The sequence below is a fragment of the Felis catus genome, chromosome A3 (genome assembly GCF_018350175.1).
Source record: "Felis catus isolate Fca126 chromosome A3, F.catus_Fca126_mat1.0, whole genome shotgun sequence".
Lineage (NCBI taxonomy): Eukaryota > Metazoa > Chordata > Mammalia > Carnivora > Felidae > Felis > Felis catus.
Genome location: NC_058370.1, coordinates 79,868,322 through 79,888,321, shown reverse-complemented (window position 1 = coordinate 79,888,321; position 20,000 = coordinate 79,868,322). Strand labels below are relative to the sequence as shown.

The window sequence follows — 20,000 nt, the reverse complement described above, 5'->3', positions numbered from 1 at the left end:
TGTCCTGAGAGCATGACTTGGATCCAGTGAGAATGCTTTGTCACTGATTTTCCACCTTCTGCAGGGTGCAGATTGTTGGGTATGTGTCTACAAGCAGCCAACCATCACATGAGGGCCCAAGACACTTTCCTACCACCTGTGTTGCTCTCACAGGAGTTTGTCTAAATAAAGGGTCTCGGGCCCAAAGGACCTGTATCTTCTGTCTTCTTACGGAGAAGTCCTATCTGAGTATCACTTGTCCAGTGTCACAGATTAGATGATCAGTGATCAGATGTGTCTCATTTTTGTGGGAGAATGAAGACAGGTTTTCACAAATACTATTCTTACTGCCTTTGGCACCGGGGTCTTTGCTTTCTCTGTTTGGCTATCTTTGAGAATGAGTAGATCATGGAGGCTACACCTTTTTTGAGGATGTCTCTTGTATCCATGAGTAAACCATAAAAAGGCTTACGGTTTCAGTCACATTTTATGTGAGTACACTCTCCGAAGCTGGGTTGCAGTCCAAGGCTTCTTCATTTGGAAGTTACCTCTTGGGTTCCAAGTTCTTCCCGGCTTTGGTTTCAAGGCCTCTCTGTTCTTCTCTCAGGTTGCAAGTTCTTTTTGGATTTAGCTTTAAGGCTTCTCTGTTCTCCCTTCTTGATCCTCCTCCTTTCGTCAGAACTTGGTTAAATGAAATCCTCCTTCTCAAACTTCTGCTGACTACATTCTCTGTCACTACAGCACTAATTCTGTTTCCTTTCTTGTTGGCATGACTTTACTAGGAATAACTTATAACTTAATTAAATGGTTTCTTTGAGAAAACTTAAGCTGGCTCCTCCAAGACCTTTCTCTCCCCACTCCAGCCCCTCAAATCCACAGAGTCACTGGCACTGTAGTCCCTGATCCCTCCCTCTAGGGACTCAGGAACCCCCCCCCCCAAAAGCAACAGCCTAGGTGAAAAGGTTAACTGGAACAAAATTTAGTCCAAAGCCTCCATAAGATTACACATTAGGAAAAAAGAAAACCTTAAAAATCTCCTCCACAAATATTGATAATAAACTTTAGCCTTTATATTGAGCACGTAACAACTTATTCCATCTACTAGAAATACAATTTAGTTAAAAATATAAAGCAGGACAAAGATGAGAACCAACTATTATATGTAAACTAGTAACTGTATTGTATTTATGCCTGACACATGGCTAAAAACTTTAGAAAGTCATAAACATCTCTATTTGTGTATGTCTACATATTTTTTCCTACCTCTAGATGGTATTACTAAATTAATAAAAGACTATTCTAATTGGCTTAGAGAAAAGTGCCTATACAAACTATTCTAAAATATATACTGCCTAAAATATAGGCACTAACCCAAATGTACTTCAGGTTTATGTGATTTGGATAAAGCTTTGGTAAATAACATTAGTTTAATATTGTTGGTTTAGTAAAATAGGAATGTCCTAATACATAAATTTTATTCTACTTGGATTTAGTAATCAAATAAGCTAGATTATAAAACTAATAAGGGCGTCTGGGTGGCTCAGTCAGTTAAGTGTCCAACTCTGATTTTGGCTCAGGTCGTGATGTCACAGTTTGTGAGATCAAGCCCTGTGTCAGGCTCTGTACTGAAAATGCAGAGCTTCCTTAGGATTCTCATTCTCGCCCTCTCTCTCTGCCCTTCCTCCACTCGTTCTCTCTCTCTCTTTCTCAAACTAAATAAATAAACTTTAAAAAGAATATATTTTTAAAAGTTTTATGAAGCTAATAGTTTTAATTTTAATCAAACTGAGTCATTGTTCTGACAAACTTTATTACCAAAATCTTTTTGGTAACTTGAAACTTAAAACTATCCTCAGTTACATTAAATGCCACATATTTACTGAATATCTAGATTTCTTTTTTTGTTTATTTTATTTTTGAAAGAGCATGAGCAGGGGAGGGACAAAGAGAGAGGGGGACAGAGGATCTGAAGCAGGCGCTAACAGCAGCGAGCCCAATGTGGGGCTCGAATTCACAAACTGTGAGATGATGACCTAAGCCAAAGTAGTCGGACACTCAAATGACTGAGCCACCCAGGTGCTCCCACATCACTTCTAAATAAGACAAGACACTGAAACATTAATTACTAAATATAAGTTTAAAGTTTTGTTGGATTCTTTGTTTTTTAAGTAAACTCTATGTACACTCAATGTGGGGCTCAAACTCAGGACCCCAAGAGTAAGAGTCACATCCTCTACCAACTGAGTAGCCAGGTGCCCCTAAGTTTAAGTTTCTATATTTTTGAATTCTAATTTTTTACAGAGAGACTGAAGATATTTCGGTCTGTAAATAAACATGGGGTTTTTTGCCACATTTTGAGATGTTGTACTGTGAAAAATATGTATGTAGAATTCCTAAGATTGTATATTTATAAAATGGGTTAATCTGCTACAAAATGCCAATATAGGACAGGCAATTCAGTTGTCTACTACATCTGTAAAACAAAGGTTGCTAATAGTTTAAATATATAATCTATTTTATATGTAAATGGAATTTCTAGTAATTCTAGAACAATTCTAGAATACCAGAAACAGTAAGGGTTAAGGAAAATATCTCTGTATGAAAAGTATTCAAGGAGGGGCACCTGGGTGACTCAGTCAGTTAAGTGTCTGACTCTTAATTTTGACTCAGGTCATGATCTCCTGATTCATAAGACTGAGACCTACATCTCAATCTTGGGATTCTCTCTCTCCTTCTCTCTCTGTCCCTCCCCTGCTCGTGTGTGTGCACTCTCTCTCAAAATAAATAAATACACATTTAAAGAAAAAAAGAAAAAAAGTTTCTTAGATTATTGCTCTGCTCTAAAGAGAATATGAAAGGTTCTTCTTGAGCTTGTAAGTAATTCACCCAATGAAGCAGATTCTGTATCTTACTGGGATAATTTCTGGTGCTTGATCATGTTTCCAATCATTTAAAAGAATGGAATCTTCTTTTAAAAAGTGATCTGTGATCCTATTAAATCAACTGTTCAAACCTTTTGACATTTTGACAACTTTGATATTTTGCCTTCCCCAAATCAAACCCTATATAAAATCTTGATCTTGAATGGATTTTGAGATTTCCAGGAGAGCATCTGGAAAATCTCAAAGGGTTTTTTTCTTTCACCTTTTCAGAAGAGAAATGTTTAAAATAATGTGGTTTACTTGATATGTTAAACTGCATGGGAAACACTGTCACATAAAAAGTGATGTTTAACTTTCCCTAGGTTATATCTATATGGGTAAGTGTTATTGAAACTTTGTCAATGCCCTTAATGTCCGTGATATAATGGTATTAGTCATAATTCCAATTATTATCTTCAAATGTGTTATGTCACAGAAATAACAAAATTTCTTGTGAACTGCATTACTTTTATAACGAGCTCTCATAAAATCTTTAATCGTGACTACCTTAGGTCCTTTGTCACTCATAAGTAGTTGTCTTATTCTGATACTTTCTTGAAAGTTCTTCAGTCACCTACAAACCAAAATCCTTCACCTTCAACAACGGGACTGTTTTACAGATCCATGGAAAAAACTAGGACAAGTAATCTGAGTACAGACTTCTAATGTCATTGCTTAAATTAAATAATTATGAGATCACACCATTGAACTGAGCAAGATTTCCAGAACTCCAGTAAAGAAGTTGATGGGTTCATAAAACTGATAACTCAAGATTAAGCAAAATGAGAATTAATTACATGGAACTGAATCAACTGATGAAAAGTGATTATAATTGTTACGGCTTTTTTTGTTTGGAACATTGCTGGTTATTTAACATTCTATGCTCTGGATTTAAGGAATCCCTTTCTCTTTTCTCTTAAGCTACCAATAACTCACAACAATTTAGTAGATTGCACCTTTGTAAACAAGAATGAAACACTTTCCTTTTTCTCCCTACCTGATCTTTCCAGATCTTGGAAACTCTTATTGAATGTTCTTATTTTCATGGCAATATAGTTATTTTCATAAGTTCAATAAGTTTGTTCTTCTTGTATCAAGACACAATTGGAAACACTGGTTATATTACCAAGGCTTGGAATGGAACACCATGTTTAGGAATGATGTGCATAGGTGGCTCAAATGGTTAAGCCTCAAACTCTTGTTTTCAGCTCAGGTCATAATCTCATGATCTCATGAGTTCAAGCCCTGCGTTGGGCTCTGCACTAATGATGTGGAGTCGGCTTGGGATTCTCCCTCCTCCTCTCTCTGCCTCTTTCTCTCCAAGTACATTAATAAACTTAATAAAAAAAAAAAATGATGTGGTCAGATACGACCAGTTTTAAGGAACCACAGCAGACTTTACAGAGCCAATGCTTATAAAAAACCAGCCTAGTACCTTACTTATAAGGTTCCAGACTTACAGGTGACTAAGGAAATGTCTCTGCTGGCAAGCTTAGGAACGTTCAGATATTTTGGGGACCTCAAGAAAAGATGAATTCATCCAAATCTCTAGATTACTACAGATGAAGTCTGAGCGGGAGTGCTTGGCTTGACTTCCTAGCCTTGAGAGAGTTTTAAATCTAATCTGAGATTCCTTATAAAAGTCCCAGCAAAGCAAAGTTAAAAAGGCCTGTGTGGTCAGTTATTATTCTTGCTGCACTTACATATATAATTAGTCCAGATTTAATGAGACTGGACTTATTTTATAAAAAAGGATTATCTTAGTTTGTTATGATTGATCAAAACAGGGGTGACTATGGAGGAAAATTTTACTATAGAAAACTTTTCAGTAGAAAACTATAACCCAGGGCCCCTGGGTGGCTCAGGCAGTTAAGCACCCAACTCCTGATTTGGATTTAGGTCATCATCTCATGGTTCATGAGGTGGAGCCCTGCATTGGGCTCTGCACACAACAAGGAGCTTGCTTGGGATTCTCTATTTCCCTTTCTCTGCCCCTCCCCTGCTTGCACTCCCTCTCAAAGAGAGAGAAAGAAAAGAAAAGAAAAGAAAAGAAAAGAAAAGAAAAGAAAAGAAAGAAAGAAAGAAAGAAAGAAAGAAAGAGGAAAAATATAACCACAAGATATCAGATACTAGTTCTGTTCATTGTCTTTGAGCTATTTTTCATCTCCTTGTAAAAGAGATACTGCCATCTTGCACATTTTGTCAGTAATTAATATTTACACTTTTTCTGTCACTCTCTTGACCTGACATCACTGAAGCTAAAACCTGACTGCCCAGATCCTTATTCAGGCTCTAAGTTGTCTTGTCCCAAAGGCCTGCAAACTTTTGATGCTGGACGACTTGGTATTAACTTCAAATAACTTGTTACAACAGTTTGGGCCACTCAGGAAGTTCACCAAACACCTGTACCTTCCATGCTTTGCTCTGGAAAATAACCAGACACTGATATCTTACTCCACCACCTAAAAATCCTTTGAGCCCAACATGTAGAAATCTCAATTGGCTGCCCTCTGGACTCAGAAAATGGATTACAGTCTATTTCAACCATTAATCTTTGTTTTTCTTTTTGTTTCCTCATTCTAATCTATGTTGTTGTTTTTTTTCTCTTTGCCCATCTCTTGCCTCTCCATTTCTAACTCAAATCTTTTCTCCATAGCAATCAACCTAGCTTCTTTTTTTTTAGGTGAAACTTCTAGGGAAGTTTCAGATGGAAGAAATGTGGAGACCCACTCAGACCCTCAGAATTGCTGTAAAGATTATATTAAAGTGAAAACAGTTGAACTAAAGAAACTACAAAAGGAAATCTTATCTAAATCGTCCTTATCTGACTTAAAGCAGAGCCTCCTGCAAACACAGCTGCCATTAATCCAGCTCTTACCACCCCACCCCCCAAGTTTACTGCAATTACAGCTGCCATGGATATAAATGTCCATTCCATTAGTATCAAAAAGTCCAGTGGAACCTTCCACACCTTTCCAGTAAAGCCCTAAAGACCACCACCACCACCTTTAAGTTTGGTATCTAAGATTTTTCTCTCTGGCTATTGAGCACTCCCTCAGGAATGTCACGCAAGCCCAAACAAACTTAGTCTTCTGTCCTGTTAATCTGTTGTCAATTAATATGCAGGCCCCAACGACTGCACCCAAGTTTAAGTTTTACTCTCAACATCAAGCAATGAAACAGGAAAGATATTCTTCTCAATAGAGTCTAGTCAATACAAATAACATCAACACTCTGAATATGAACACTCTGGAGAGTAATATTTGACTCTGGTGGATCCTTCACTAATTCATACTAAGGCAAACCAGTAAATGATGCAATACCCTAGTTGTTTGTCTATCTTGTTTACTTCTCAATTTCATATCCCTGACTTATATCATTCTCCTTTAATTGAAATTTTCAACCCATAATTGTTAAGACTTTTAAATTTTTTTTTTCAACGTTTATTTATTTTTGGGACAGAAAGAGACAGAGCATGAACGGGGGAGGGGCAGAGAGAGAGGGAGACACAGAATCGGGAACAGGCTCCAGGCTCTGAGCCATCAGCCCAGAGCCTGACGCGGGGCTCGAACTCACGGACCGCGAGATCGTGACCTGGCTGAAGTCGGACGCTTAACCGACTGCGCCACCCAGGCGCCCCTGTTAAGACTTTTAAAAGGGAAAAATAAGTCTCATTCATGAGCTTATTACTTCATTTGATTGCCTAGAAGAGCACAAGCCTGAGACTAAACTCATTTAATGTGTGTGGGATGGGCATGCCCTAGTTCTCTTTATAAGGCAGCACTCCCATGGTCTCTCCAGGGCAGCCTTCCCAACTGTCCCATCTAAGGGATAAGCCTACTAATAAGTAAAATGTATTTTTCACTCTACTTCTACATCACAGTCACATATACACACATACACACACCACACACATACATATACAATACCCCTCAAATTCATTTTGCCTTTATTATCTTTTTTAAGATTTTACCTTTAAGCAATCTCTACACTCAACATGGGGCTCAAACCCCCAACCCCGAGATCCAGAGTCATATGCTCCACCAACCAAGCCAGGCTAGCAAGGCAGACACCTTCATTTTTCTTTTCTTTTCTTTTCTTTTTTTTCAGAGAGAGTAGTGACAGCGCTAACATGTGCGCAAGAAGGGGAGAGGAGCAGAGGGGCCAGGGGAGAGGGAGAGAGACAGAGAGAGAAAGAGAAACTTAAGCAGGCTCCACACTCAGCACAGAGCCCAACGTGGGGCTCAATCCCATGACCCTGGGATCCTGACCTGAGCAGAAATCAAGAGCTGGACACTCAACCAACTGAGCCACCCAGGCAAGCCCTCATTTTGCTTTTAAATACATAGTTGCTTATGCTTAAACTGGACTTAGGTATTTTAGCTTTATACCAAAAAAGAAAAACAAAAGTTGTTTTTCTTTGCTCCTCAGACTTAGTGCCAGCCTCATCAATGTCTATGGTAAGGCAAGAATTGAAAGGAGGGAACAGAGTCCATAGAGCCAATCAGTTAATTCACCTTTCTCATTTGAACTCCATGCATGGAATATAGCTGCCTGTTTTACTAGTGAGAGGTCTATAAAACATGCATGAGTGGTATGTGAATCTCTTAGCAATTCAGACAACTGAAATAACAAGAAAACGCCAGGAATGAGTATACCATTTTATAGAAATCCACTTGTGGCTTTCATGTACTTTATATCCAAAGAACTTTGCAGATTTAGACATTACTGTCAGATAAGAATTAAGATGTCAGCAGAGAAGGAAAAAAAAATTACAGCCAATTTGACAAAGGAGACAAGCTCTCCTACATTGTCAGGGTTTGCAGAGAAGGTGGTTTTCATTCCCATCAATGTCAAATTCCCGAAGTTAAATAGTAAGAGAAAGACACAGGTTTAGTCTCTGCAATGGTACCTCGAGTTTCTATATACATAATGGATAAAATAAGGAATTTTTAAATCATAATAAATGGGGAAAGAGAATGCTTTCTGTTAAAGGAATATATTGTCTTATTTATAATCTACTAAACTTTAATTTGAAAATAACTACACAAACGTGATTGTTCACCCTGAAATCTAGGGACTTATTCCAGGAAAATGGAGAAGCTGATTCTGGGGATCTGGAGACATGTATTTTGCCTCTGGAACAATACTAGTAGACCCCAGGATCTTGACATGGAACAGAAACAATGGAAGACAAAAAGAGGGTTATCTGAACCAAGAAAGATCATAAAGCTATGAGTATGTCACTATCCACTACAAATTAAAATGTTTAGTTATTCATTTATCAAATGCTTGAGTATTTCTGTTGTTCAAACCACAGAGCTTGATAAAGACCATGGTGTGTTTCAAGGGTCTTAGAGACACACAATCATGATAGAAACCTTGCAATGCCCAGTTACATTCTCAAATACCAAGTTCCTTTGGCACATACCTTCTCAAGATTTTAATTCCCCAAGCTGCCTTTCCTAAACAAAGCTAACAACACTTTTCACCAAGTCTTCTGGAACTTTATCTAATACTCAATCGAGTCTCTTAGATCCTCAGCGTACCTCACACTTGGTTCTTCTCCAAAGAACCCAAAAGGACCACACTGCCTCAACTCCCTCAGCTGCAATGCAAGCAACCATCCCATTACTATCTTAATGCTCCAGGTAACACCATGTTGGAAAGAGGAGTCTTGAATGATGGACACAAAGATTTGTAGTCAATGGACAGCTGAGCTCAACCAAAAGCTGACAAAAAAAAAGAAAAGAAAAGAAAAGAAAAGAAAAGAAAAGAAAAGAAAAGAAAAGAAAAGAAAAGAAAAGAAAAAAAGCCTTCTGGCCTATCTAGCAGTCTCCTAGAAGTCTACTTAAAGCATTCTCTGAGAAACTGACCAGTTCTGGATGCCAGTAATGTGGGAAACAAAGACAAAAGAAAAAATTAAATTGCCTTACTATCTACAACCCATTAACAACTCCTTGAACAGGCAGAATCACCTTCCTTTGGGAGCTGAACTGCCTCAATGTTGACAACTTTGCTAAGGGCAAAAGGCAGTCTTAGCTTAACATTATCCCATCCTCCATCAAGCACCCCCCATCCCCTCCCTCCTCCCCCCCCACCCCCCCCCCCGCTTCCTGTAAGTCCAGTTTAACATATAAAAATTCCTGTGGAAACTTCCTTTATCTCTATCCCCAAGATACATGTTAGCAATCGTCCTCCAAGCAAATGGCCAACTGATATATATCTGAAGGGTCTCATGACTGAGGATTTACTAGAGTGTAGTAAATGAACTTTTCCTAACAATAGCTAGCCCCCTCAAGGTACTGGAAACCATGCTTCCAAAATTCCTTAGAGACTTACACTATCCCTAATCCCCTCCCAACTTGAAAGTATATAATCAGTCACCTGTCACAACCCCAGTGCAGCTCTTTGTGCCCATGGGTCCTGTCCCCATGCTTTAATAAAATGACCCTTTTGCACCAAAGATGTCTTAGGAATTCTTTCTTGAAAGACTGCTCCAAACCCCAACATTTCCACATCACCAGGGCAAAAGAGAAACATGTACGGTATCAAGGCTGACTCCTGAGGACTATTCAAGTTCTGCCCTGCAAAAATGACTGTCCTGGAAGTCAGCCGGCTTCTATCTATTGGGTAATTCCCACTTTCCTCGAACTTCAGTAGCAGTCACTTGGAACTTTAATAACGTGTGGTTTTGATTATATAGATAAGGTAGTACTCCCAAAAAAGCCAATAATATATAACAAATTCCTTCTCCAAAACTGAAAATTTTAGTTAGCTCTTTTGGATATTGAAAAAAGATATTAAATTGCCCCTACCTGCATCTTACTTAGCTTCTAATAGGACTATTACTATTGTGCCTAAAACTGTACATTGTAGATGGACATGGCTCTCAAAGACAAATAACTAAACTGTAACCATAAATGAGGCAAGTCTTACTTGTACATTATTTATGCAAATGCTTGTGTTTAATTTTAAAAACACTCTACCACTGGGCTCTTCTTTTAGCTGTCGAGGACGCTTGTAATATATTCTGTATCCAGGGGATCTAAATTCAGATCCCTGAAATAAATGACTTTCCTAAAGGAGTAAACAGAATTAACACTTTACCACACAGAATTTGAATAAATAACAGATGCAATTATTAAATATAAACCATAGGCCAAGTACTATTTAGGAAGTATATATATATATATATATATATATATATATATATATATATATTATTACATATATTAGATATATTAGTAATTGTAACCAAATCAGAAATTATTTTTCTTATTCTGAATGTGAAGAAACTGAGGCTAATATTAAATAATTAATTGTCTTTATCCAAATAATGAACTATAGTATTGAGGTTTTTAACTAAGGTCTTGCTGCTTCCTAGATCCTATTATTTCTATAGTAACAAACTGCCTCCTAAGATTCACAAATTCATAAAAGGAGTTAGGTGACCTCCAAAGCTCTTATTCAGTCACCAATGCAATATATTCTTCTTCTAAGTACGAAGATGGGAGTTTCAGACATTTCTTTTTACTTACTGTTTCCCAAATACCACATGATCTTTTACATCTCAGTGCCATGACTCATGCTGCTTCCTCTGGCTGTAATACCCCTTACAACCCCCATCTTTTCTCCAACTCCTTTAGAACACAGCTCAGAAAACTAGTGGTTTCCTCCTTTATCTACACGGTACCATCTCCATATCTCTTATAAGTGATTAAAACCACAGATTAAGAGTCAAAATAACCTGTGTTCAGCATTAATTCCACTTCCCCAAGTAAGATGTTGGGCAAGTTATTTATCTACTCTAAACCTCAATTTTGTCATTTCTTATATGGAAATAACATCTCCCTTATTGAACTGCAGACAGAATTGAGGAACACAGAACAAATCCTATGCATCCTATGTATCCTTTACAGCACACTCTTCCAGGTTATCAGATTCTAGTCCAGTTCAACGCTTGTAAGCTATCTAGCAACTCTTTGTAAGTGGTAGATTACTGACAGATATATAAATTATGTCCTGGCAAATAGTAATTTGACATCTCCCCTCCTTCCTAGGGGAGCAGGAAAACATCAGGTTTCGTCTGGTCTCAAATGGCAATTCATTTCCATTCATTTACTCTATATAAATGCGTGTTTTTATTTCTTCCTTTGAATATGTTATATCTGCCTAGTGCCTCATATGAGTAAAATAAATTCTTTAACCTGTGTTCATTTTGTATCTAGGAGTCCAATTTGACTTTTTTTGGAAAATTACATTTTAACAGTACTATCATCATTGTTATCATGATGACTTCCAATCTTGATCTTTCCTAAACTCCATATTCCTTGTATTTAAGCCCACTAGAATCTTCACTTGAATATCCCAAAATAAATGGTTTTGTTTAGAAAACTTGTTCCACCTTACAATAGCCAACCTCCAAGATTACCCCCTTGTTCCTGTCTTCTCCTGACTTTTTGAAGACTCTAGGTTGGCTGTTTTGCAAGAAGTATTCCTCTTTAGAGTCAGTTTATATAATTTTTGAATAGAAATATATAGGAAGCACAAATGTCAATTTGTCTCTTGAGGATGTTGAGTTCGATCATCTGATTAAGGTAATGTCCATTATTAACTCTCAATGACTCTGTTGCTAGGCTTTCTCATTCACCAAAGCTATCTAGTTATCTAGTTCTCCATGTCTAATGTATGTATTCTAAGTCTTTTCCAGTCTCACTAGACTCCAAACCCTCCTTCCTACTCCTCAGTCTCTGCAAGGAATCCAGGTGCTACTTCATCACTGAAATCCCAAAATAGCTCCCTCAGCCTCATCTTCTGAATTTTCTTGTAGACATAGCAACCAAATGCAATGCATAGTCTGGGGTCAGATACTCTTTGAATAAACCAGCAATAAAAGACACGTCTAGGGGTGGGGCACCTGGGTGGCTCAGTCGGTTAAGCATCCAACTTTGCCTCAGGCCATGATCTCCCGGTTGGTGAGTTCGAGCCTGACATCCAGCTGGGTGCTGCCAACCCAGTGATGCCAACCCTCTTTGGATCCTTTAGCTCCCTCTCTCTCCACCCCTCCCCTTCTCATTCTCATTCTCTCTCAAAAATAAAGAAACAAACAAACAAAAAAAAAGATATGTCTAGGGGGCAACTAGGGGAACTCTGAATATTAAGGAATTATTGTTAACGTGTCAGTTATATACTCATATTGATGTGGAAAACAAAGGCAAATGAAAAATTAAACTTCCTTACCACCTACAGCCCATTGACAGATGGGTGAGAGGCAGAGTGACATTCCTTTGGGAGCTCAGATGCCTTGATGATGACACTTTGCTAAGGGCAAAAGGCTATTTTAGCTTAACATTTTCCTGACCCCCAAGGATTCTGTAAGTCTACTTTAACATATAAAAATTCCTTTAGAAACTTTCTTTATCTCTACCCCGCCCCCCCCCCCCCCCACCAAGATATATGTTGGCAATCATACTCCAAGCTTATGGCCCAGTGATATACATCTGAATGGGCTCATGACTGAGTTTTTACTAAACAGTAATAAATGGCCTTTTCCTAACAACCAGACCCTCAGGATCCTAGAAATCTTGTTTCCAAAATATCTTGAAGGCTTGTGCTGTCCCTAACTTGAAAGTATATAATCAATCACCTGTCACAAGCCCAGTGCAGCTCTTTCTGCCCATGGGTCCTGTCACCATGCTTTAATAAAACCAAATTTTGCACCTCAGATGTTTCAAGAATTCTTTCTTGGCTGTCAGCTCCAAACTCCAACATTTCCACGTCAATATTATGGTTATATGGTTTAGAGACACACACTAAAGTTAAAGTTAAATATCATGACATATACTTTAAAATACTTCAGTAAAAAAAAAGAAAATAAAATATAGCAAAATGTTAACAATTGCTAAATTAGGTGAAGGATATACTATTCCCTATTATTCTTATGTTTGAAATGTTAAAAAAAGAAACAAGAGGCACAAAATGGAGTCACTTGTGCTAAGCCTCATATCAGAAAAACAAGACTTAATATGTAACCTAACTGCAGTTTCAGCCTCTCCCAGAAATGTAATCTGTAATCTTTAACCAGTCAATCTGTTATTACCTGGATAGCACTAGTGAGATAATCTACCCAACAGATCCTTTCCGTGCCCCATAGGAAGGTAACTTTGTCTGAAACAATCTTCTCTTTCTAGAAACTTCCTTTTACTGCCCCCTTCTGCCTATAAAAACCTTCCATTTTGTTTTTGGGTTTTTTTAACGTTTTCTTTTGTTTGAGAGAGTGCAGCACACATAAGCAAGGTAGGAGCAGAGAGAGAGGAAGAGGGAGAAGGAGGGAGAGAATCCCAAGCAGGCTCCATGCTCAGCCCCAGAGCCTGATATGGGACTTGATCCCACCACTACAAGATCATGACCTGGGGACACTGAACCAACTGAGCCACCCAGGTGCCCCCAAAACCTTCCATTTTGTACAGCTCCTCAGAGCTCCTTTCTATTTGCTAGATGAAATGCTGCCCGATTCATGAATCATTGAATAAACTTATTCTGAAATCTTTAAATTTATTCATTTTTTAAAAAATTGTTTTAATGTTTATTTTTGAAAGAGAGAGAGACAGAGCATGAGTGGGGGAGGGGCAGAGAGAGAGGGAGATACAGAATCTGAAGCAGGCTCCAGGCTCTGAGCTGTCAGCACATAGCCCAATGTAGGGCTCAAATCCACAACCTGCAAGATCATGACCTGAGCCAAAGTTGGACACTTAACTGACTGAGCCATCCAGGCGCCCCCTAGATCTTTAAATTTATTCAGTTAAATTTTATTTAACAGACTTTTAGAACTCAAAAATTTTTGTTTCCATCTTTAAAAAACTGAAGCACAGATTAAGTGACTTAAGACCACAAGCTGTAAATGGTACAGCTAGATTCTAATCCAAATCTGGGCTAGCTCCAAATCTGGGTTCTTAGCTTTTACACTACACTGCCTCTGGTTCCACAGGTCAGTTGGTGAGGCACTAGTACTTGGGGTAGGGAGAAAAAGAAGATAGGAGGCATAGCAAAGTTAATTTATGTAAAGCACTTAAAAGAGTGCCCTGCATACAGTAACAACTATGTAAGTATTAACTATTACAGACCACTTGTTCCACAGAAAACTGTGGTTGCTATGTGGGAGAAAAAAAAGGAGGAAGGGTTCCACTGATCAAAAAAGTCTGAGAAATCCTGAGTCAAAGAAAGTTAAACATGCTTCTTTTTTTGAGAGAGAGATAGCAAGAGTGAGTGCAAGCAGGGGAGGGGCAAAGGGAGAGGGAGAGACTCTTAAGCAGGCTCCACACCCACCATAGAACCCACCGCCCAGCACAGAGCCCAGGGCAGGGTTCGCTCTCACAACCATGATACCATGACCTGAGCTGAAATCAAGAGTCAGACGTGTAACTGACTGAGCCACCCAGGAGCCCCTAAACATGCTTCTTTAGGCAGAATGTCTTGGTGTCTTTAATATGTTAATGCCCATCTCTGAGAAAGGAATACAATATGTAGCATATTCCAATGATAATTGATCATTGAATGCTTTTTTCTTCCAAAAGATAACTTAAAAAAATCGGGTCCTCCATAATAAAGCAATAAAATTTCAATGGTTAAAAGGAATTAAATAATAGACAAATCTGTTTTACTGAACAAACACAATGTTCTTTTTCAAATGTTTGTTATTAGTCTGCCTACCTAACAAATAGTCTTTTTCAAGTTTGCTAACATAAGACTACTGGCTCTGTCCCTTTTTCAAGGCTTAGTATCCTTGTCCTCTACATGAGATTCAAGTCTCCTCTTTCCTACCTGAGGGCAGGAAATCAATTCACTCCCCATGCTCCCATACACACATTTAAAAAAAGTCTCCTATTAAAAAAATATAATTTGATATACTAAGGAAATGAGGTGGTAATCTTCAACCTGTAACTGGTATGCACTCCCCTGTGTCCTTCATGCAATGCAGTCCTTAAAATAAAATCTTTAAGGCACCTAGATGGCTTAGTTGGTTGAGCAGCTGACTTCAGCTCAGGTCATGATCTCACAGTTTGTTGACTTTGAGTCCCGCATCAGGCTCTCTGCTGTCAGTGCAAAGCCTGCTTGGAATCCTCTGTCTTGCTCTCTCTGCCTCTCCCACACTTGCGCTCTTTTTCTCTCTCTCAAAAATAAATAAACATTAAAAAAAATGTTTTTAAATAGCAAAATCTTTATTTTTAAATTGTTAACCCGTGGTCTCTTTCTCTTGCAACAAGACTTGGCACACTGCTGACATAATTTGTTTTCAAGTCTTATTCTTGCTTTGTTTGAAGAAAAACACAATCCAGAAGAACATCTGACAAATTTCAAAGGAACCTAAAAATACATGTAAGAGTGGAACGTAAGAATTTTAAGGTGAGAAGTCATTAACAACCTGAATTACAAACCCATGGGTATGGTATTTTAGGCATCATTAATATTTTAAACGTACAAAGTCGTTAAAATCCATGGTAGCCCATATTCCAATTTTTTCTCAAGTTGCCACATTTCTGGAATATAATCAAACATACAGTAAAAAATGACCAAGTTTTTAAAAAGATTTTGCAAATGTGTATCTACCACAAACAAATGTCACAAAGACTTCACAAATGGCCTGAATTATAACTAAAATCAACTCAAATATCAAATATTTAAAGCACATGCTAAAAGGTAAACTATTCAAGCTTCTCTTTCCTTTACAGACTCTAATGAAAACAGAAGGTAGGCCAGCAAATCACTTTTTTAAGTTCTATCTATATGCACATAAGATATGTAATCAAAGTACAGATATACTCTAGAGCAATATAAACATTTAGACACAACTGAAGACTATTTGGCACTTGCAATTAGATTCTATTCTGGGTAAATACACTTGTCTATGTCATGAAAAAAATTGTTTTAATGTTTTTAAAATTTATTTTTGAGAGAGAGAGACAGAGCATGAGTTGGGGATGGGGGGAGTGGGCAGAGAGAGAGGGAGACAGAATCTGAAGGAGACTCCAGGCTCTGAGCTGTCAGCACAGAGCCGACAGGGGCTCAAACTCACAAACCATGAAGATCATGACCTGAGCTGAAGTCAGATGTTTAACTGACTGAGCCACCCAGGTGCTCCGTCATGCAAGACATTAATAACACTTTTACACAATTAAGCAGTCTCCACAACTTTCAGAAATAAACCACCAATCCAAAAGTTAAAGCAATGCACCTATTAGGATGGACAAAATCCAGAACATTGACACACCAAATACTGGTGAAACAACACGAGCTCTCATTCATTGATGGTAAGAAATCAAAGTAGTACAGCCTCATTGGAAGACAATTTGGTGGTTTCTTAAAAACTAAACACACTCTTTCCATATGCAATTTCCAACAATTGCACTCCTTAGTATTTTCCCAAATAAGTTGAAAACTTATAGCCACACAAAAATCTGCACACAATATTTATAGCAGCTTTATTCATAACTGCCAAAACTTGGAAGCAATCAAGAAATCCTTCAGTAGGTAAATAAACAGACTAGTATATCCAGACAATGGAATATTATTCAGTACTTAGGGGCGCCTGGGTGGCGCAGTCGGTTAAGCGTCCGACTTCAGCCAGGTCACGATCTCGCGGTCCGTGAGTTCGACCCCCGCGTCAGGCTCTGGGCTGATGGCTCAGAGCCTGGAGCCTGTTCCCGATTCTGTGTCTCCCTCTCTCTCTGCCCCTCCCCCGTTCATGCTCTGTCTCTCTCTGTCCCAAAAATAAATAAACGTTGAAAAAAAAAATTAAAAAAAAAAATGAGTGCTTTTCCTCTTAAAAACAAAAACAAAAACCTAAACTATCAAGCCATGAAAAGCCATGGAAGAACTTTAAATGCATATTACTAAGTGAAAGGAGCCAATCAGAAAAGGCTACATATTCTATGATTTCAATTATAGACATTCCATAGAAGGCAAAATCATAGAGACAATAAAAAAATCAGTGACTGCCAAGGGAGAAAGAGGAAGGAGAGATGAACAGATAAAACAGAGGATTTTTAGTGTAATGAATCCATTCTGTATACTATAATGCTAGATACACATCATTATACATTTGCCAAAACCCATAATGGGGATGGCGGGGAGCACCTGGCTGGCTCAGTTGGAAGACCATTCGACTCTTGATCTTGGGGTCAGGAGTTCAAGCTCCATGCTGGGCAAAGAGCTTACTTAAACACACACACACACACACACACACACACACACTCATAATGGAATGTATAACACCAAGAGTGAACTCTAATGTAAACTATGGTCTCTGGTGATTATGATATGTCAACATACGTTCATCTATTGGAATAAATATACCACTCAGAAGTGAGATATTGAGAATAGGGAAGCTGTGCACGTGTAGGAGCAGGGAGTATATGAGAACTCTGCACTTTCTGCTTGATTTTGCAGTAAACTTAAAACTCTTCTAAATATTAAATCTATTTACATTTTTTAAAGTAACAGTAATGTGTTTTAATGATGCCAGTTACCACGAAAAAATTAAATGCATGTTTTAATATCAGGAGACATACATGGTCAAGAGAAAAATTTCCACTGTTTTATTTTTCAAAGAGAGCAGGGGAAGGGCGCCCAGCTGGCTCACTCAGGTTAAAAAGTGTCAAACTCATCAGCTAAAAGATTCTGATGGCTATTAACTTCCCAGGGAGAAATTTATATACAAATTAAACAGTAAGTATAAAGATTAATTTCCTCCTCAAGCCTACAGTATCAAAACAACTTATTATTATGGAGGCAAAACGTCTGCAGTGTGTTATGAACTAAATGTGTGTATCCTCCCAAAATTCTTATGTTGAAGCCCTAACCTCCAATGTGATGGTATCAGAAGATGGGGCTTCTATGTGGTAATTAGGGTTAGATGAGGACACACGGTGGAAGAGACACTAGAGAGTTTGCCCTCCCTCCCTGTCTGTGTGCACAAAAAAGAGGTTACATATGCACAGTCAGATGGCAGTTGCCTGCAAGCCAAAAGAAACCTACCTTACTGGCACTTTGATCTCAGACTTCCCAGCCTCCAGAACCATGAGAAACAAATCTCTTTTGTTTAAGCCTCCCAGTCTACGGAATTCTGACAGCCCAAAAAGATTAAGGCATAGAGGAAACTAAATGCAAATTTCCTTACTGGCTTGCCCCAATTACAGCCTAATCCAAGCCACTGACTCTTCAGGCCCAGGACTTCCACTAATTTTTTAATTTGTTATACAATGGACACAAATTCACAATAGGGCAGGAAATAAAAGTAAAAGGTACTAGGGTAATCAAAAATTCACTATCTTGTACTGTGCAAACATCAACTTCACAATTCAGGATCAATCTCCCATCTTGTGGATTGTATCAGTTGCTTTGTTTCTTTTTGCTGCAGCCAAGTGACCATGTTGTTATTTACTGAAAATCTGGGCTAAGTAGGAATCTGGGCTTACTAATTAAGATGTGGTGAAATGTAAACTAATTTTGATACTTCTAAGCAACTTTAATGATGCAAATGAAGCTTTACTGATGCAAACGTGGCAGGTCAAGTGTTTTAAACATTTTTAAATCTGGAATGGTGATGTGAGTCAATATAATAGGGCAATAGGGCAGATATGTGCTAAGAATTAAGTTTTAGGAAGAGAAACAGTGGTGGCCAGAAAAAGCCAAGATGAAATGTGTTTGCATTTTTCTCCTGCATTACTTGGCCACTTTCCCTCAGAGAGATTCTGTATCCTTTGCTAAGTAAATCAGGAATTTAATCTTATAATGAGTAAGGGTGGGTGGGTCATATGGTCTACTCACCAATAAGTAAACCTACCACAAACACTAGAGAACTACATCATTTGATGGCTACACTGAAGTAGTTCATGCTTTAGACTACTTAAGAAGCTTTCTTTCTAAATATAAATCTGATTTTATGTCACTTATCCAATCACAATCTTTCACTGGCTCCTTGCTGATGAAGTTTTATAGTGACGATGGAGTGCTCCAGAGCTGACGACCAAGAAGGAATTCTTGAAGATGTCAAAAAGATGCAAAAAGGTGATTTTATTAAAGCACAGAGACAGGACCCGTGGGCAGGAAGAGTTGCACTGGAATTGTGACAGGTAACTCATTATATACCCTCAGGTTGACAGGGGTCAGGGACAGAGTAAGTCTCTAAGGAATTTTGGAAGCAAGGTTTCCAAGACCTTAAGGGGCAAGCTGTTGCTAGGGAAGTGCCATTTATTACTGTTTAGTAAAACCTCAGTCATGAGACCCTTCAGATGTATATCAGGGGGCCATAAGCTTAGAATATGATTGTCAGCATATATCTTGGGGCAGTTGAGATAAAGGAAGTGGATTTACAGGATCCTTGAGGTTGGGATAATGTTAAGCCAAGATTCCCTTTTGCCCCTAGCAAAGTGTCATCCTTGAGGCAGCTGAGCTCCTAGAGGGAGGTCATTCTGCTGGTTTCAAGGACTTGCCAATGGGCTATAAGCAGTAAAGGAATTTAATTTTTCATTTACCTTAGTTTCCCACATCACCATGGCAAGCACTTTAACCCCTTTCCTTCGTTCTTGTGTGGCCAGGAGTGTCTGAAGAATATCACACATACTACACCTGAGGGGCGGGGACGCTTGGGGACTGGGGGGGGGGGGGGGGGGGGGAGGAGGGGTGCTGTTAACCTTTACTGTGCCCTCAGCTTGCCCAAGCTCCTTCATCACTTGCTACCCACAGAATAAAGTCCAAATGTATTAGCAGAGCATTCTTGACAATCAGGTCCCCTTTATCATGTTTTATCTCACATGTCTGAGAGTAACCTTGCCAGTCCTTGAACTCAACACACATTTCCACATTTACATGTCTTAATGTGGTTCTCTACCAAGAACCCCTTATTCTGCTTGTGGCAATGTTAACTTCTAGACCAAACTTAAATGCTGTCACATTCTAATAACTGAAACTAATTATAACTCACTGATTATGCTTTATATTTTGTCTTTAATTCTTATCATTTACATAACTGTTCACCTACCCCAGTAAACTACAGGCTCCTTGTGAAATACATACCATCTCACTCATTTTATATTCCCA

At 38.5% G+C, this 20,000-nt stretch overlaps 1 protein-coding gene and 1 long non-coding RNA gene across 5 annotated transcripts in view; both read right to left on the bottom strand.

Moving 5' to 3' along the window:
* COMMD1 (copper metabolism domain containing 1) overlaps positions 1-20,000 on the bottom strand; it is a 188,198-nt gene that overhangs the window by 147,296 nt on the left and 20,902 nt on the right. The gene's annotated exons all lie outside the window — the stretch shown is intronic.
* Positions 15,101-18,033, bottom strand: LOC123384474. The gene is made up of 2 exons (XR_006595604.1): positions 17,937-18,033; positions 15,101-15,266 (listed from the first exon to the last, which is right to left on the bottom strand). It is a non-coding gene; the product is annotated as an uncharacterized LOC123384474 (long non-coding RNA).